This window comes from Aulostomus chinensis, chromosome 9 (genome assembly GCF_037954235.1).
Source record: "Aulostomus chinensis isolate RoL2024-O1b breed Wild chromosome 9, RoL_Achi_v1.0, whole genome shotgun sequence".
Taxonomy (NCBI): domain Eukaryota; kingdom Metazoa; phylum Chordata; class Actinopteri; order Syngnathiformes; family Aulostomidae; genus Aulostomus; species Aulostomus chinensis.
In genome coordinates, this window is record NC_141328.1 from 16,829,159 (window position 1) to 16,832,477 (window position 3,319).

Sequence of the window (3,319 nt, forward strand, 5' to 3'; positions counted from 1 at the left end):
AGTGTTCACTGTCATACTCTAGTGGTCGTAGGCTGGAACTGCTGGTTAAGAAGTGACAGCATGAGCCTGGTGCAGCTGTGTAGGGGGAGGACGCCATGCTTCCTTCTCTTCCTGCTCTGCCAGACTGAGCCAGTCAGCAACACTCTTTAAGTTTCATTTCCTGAAAAAAAAAAAAACTCCTCCCCTCTGGAAAAAAATCATCAGGGTTTTCAATGCATTTCAGAAATTCTTTGTATTTTATAATTCATACAATGTCACACTCCCGTGGTTATGGCCCAGAACTGCTGGCTAAAAAGTGACTAATAATACTGAAACAGTGTACCGCATTATTTGTGTTTAAAATCTGGCATCTGTGACTCCCTTTTTTTCTTTTCTTTTTGTTCAGCTGTTTTGGAAAAATAAATCCCCTGTCACCTGCTCGGTTGAAGACTTTTCATTCATTTTCACATTTTAACATACATTTTTGGCCTATCCGTCAGCGGAAGAAGGGAAATCGGCGGTGATCAGGAGAGGCAAAAACCTAAAGTACAGCCGAGGCTGACGTGAAGCGGGGGATCAAGAAGTCCAAGCACGGCTACAAGCTTCAGGTTGAGGAGCACTCCTCAAGAACGAAACAGGCATATTAGTCTTCCCTCTTTAGCCGTATGCTCTGTAATCCACAAACAGTATGACTTCAACTGTGACTTCCTCTTTCACAGTTAACGTCATTATGTTTCGAGGAATTTTGGTCACAATACAGAAATATTTTTGAAAAAATGTCAAAGGTACTTGGTGGAATGCTTCGTACCTTTTGGGAAACTGTCATCAGTAAAGGAAGCGCTGACTAATATTACTAATAAAATATAATATACAGTGTAGCTGCCCTTGTGTTCGATTCCTTGAAATGAGAAGATGATACCAGGGTAACACAATTTGGGTGGATACCATGAGTTAACACACAAATTGTGGACATATTGTTGAATTGTTATTATTTCAATATTACAGTCAGCTGCTGACTACGTACTAAGTAATACAACTACTATGCTAAATCCCAGTACATGGCACTAAAACATAAGATATGGTGGTTTTGACCCCTTGATGACCTCTGAGGTGCAGGGCCATAGTTTGTGTGACATCACAAAGCAACCTGGCAAACATTGAGCACTTTATTACTATACAGTTACGTGAAATAAACTATGTCCATCTCTGTATTAGTATTATAATTTTAAAAGAATCTATTTTAAATGTTTTGTTTTTGGAAGTGCGTTGCATTCACTTGAGAAAAAAAACTGATTTTTTTTCTGAATTAAAGGCGCAGTGGACGACATTTACTCCTCTTGGTCAGCAGGTGTCTCACTCACTCTTGTTATTACTAAATTATTCTGCTGGTTGCAGTAACAAGACAGACAGCTTGCCAAGCAAAGAATCTTCCAGGGTTTAGTATGAATTAGTAAATATTTCTCAGTCATTTCTCTGCTTAATCCAACACCTGGCAACTGCTGAGCTCCTACAGTCATAGCGACACATACACTATATTGCCAAAAGTTTTTGCTCACCCTTCCAAATTATGGGAATCAGGTGTTCCAATCACTTCCATGGCCACAGGTGTATAAAATGAAGCACCAAGGCATGCAGACTGTCTTTACAAACATTTGTGAAAGAATGGGTCGCTCTCAGGAGCTCAGTGAATTCCAGCATGGAACTGTGATAGGATGCCACCTGTGCAACAAATCCAGTCGTGAAATTTCCTTGCGCCTAAATATTCCACAGTCAACTGTCGGCTGTATTATAAGGAAATGGAAGTGTTTGGGAACGACAGCAACTCAGCCACGAAGTGGTAGGCCACCTAAACTGACGGAGCGGGGTCAGCGGATGCTGAGGCGCATAATGCGAAGAGGTCGCCAACTTTCTGCAGAGTCAATCACTACAGACCTCCAATCTTCATGTGGCCTTCAGATTAGCTCAACAACAGTGCTCAGAGAGCTTCATGGAATGGGTTTCCATGGTCGAGCAGCTGCATCCAAGCCATACATCACCAGGTGCGATGCAAAGCGTCGGATGCAGTGGTGTAAAGCACGCGGCCACTGGACTCTAGAGCATTACAGTCATTTCTCAGGGAATTTCCATTAACATTAAGAATATTTATATTGATATTTCAATTCAATAAAATTCAATTATGTATTTTAGTTTAGAAAACGGATGTGTGATGGCTAGCGTGTGGTGGCGCCAAGTCTCTGCAGTGACACTCGAGCAGGCTCCCGAGTGTGTTAGCTAGAACCAGAACCACAACAACATGGATCGGTGGCTAAAAAGAAAAGAGGCCGTTGCCAATGATAATGAAGAAGAAGAAGAAGCCAGTGACTCCGAGGAGGATACAGACCAGATTCCTCATAAACCGGTAGATAAAAAGAAAAAGAAGGCTCACGTTAAAAGAAAGTATGACAAAAGCTACTTAGCTTACAGATTTACCTACACCGGCACAGAGCAAGAGCCATTGCCCGTTTGTGTGTGTTGCTACGTACAGCTGGCTAATGACAGCGTGAAGCCAGCCAACCTTCGCAGGCATCTGGAAACCAAGCATAAAGAATTGCTATCAAAGCCTCTTGTGTTTTTCCAAAACAAGCTGAAGGAATATCGCGCAGGCAAGAAAACCATCGAAAAGACGTCTACAGGTGGTGCTACTGCAAACGCCTGGTCTGAATGAAGGACTAGTCCAGAACGCCAAGGATCAGTATCACAACATACCAGTAGGTGGCACTGGGGGGCTATAATGTATACATTACAGACTGTATTTAGACATTTTTATTATGTGGTGGTCCGTGGAAATTCTTGATGAAAAAAGGTGGTCCGCATACCCAAAAAGTTTGAAAACCCCTGACATAGATAACACATCAACATGTTTACACTATTAGCTCCGAAATCCTTTACCATTTGTCAGCTAATTCACTGGAATCTTGAAATGAATCACATTTTGGACCTGATAAATATTCATGAATAATTTTATTTAGAATGAATAACAATTTCATCACTATAACATTATTTTCATGTCAATTTAAACATTCATTCTGCACATATCTAAATGTTCTGTGGATTTTTTTTAAATTATATGTTTTATGAAACTGTTTTCAAAGCAACCCTTAATGACCTAATTTTGTCATTCAATAAATAACGTTTTTTTTTTTAAATATCTTTAAAACATAAAATGTGGAAAAATGTTAGAAAAATATTAAACTAAATTTCTATTTGTTTGTTCATTGTTATTAAATGATAGGTATGTTCTCCTCTGATGGCACCAATAAGCCTCCATATCGAAGCGCTTACAACGTGCTTACAAACCATT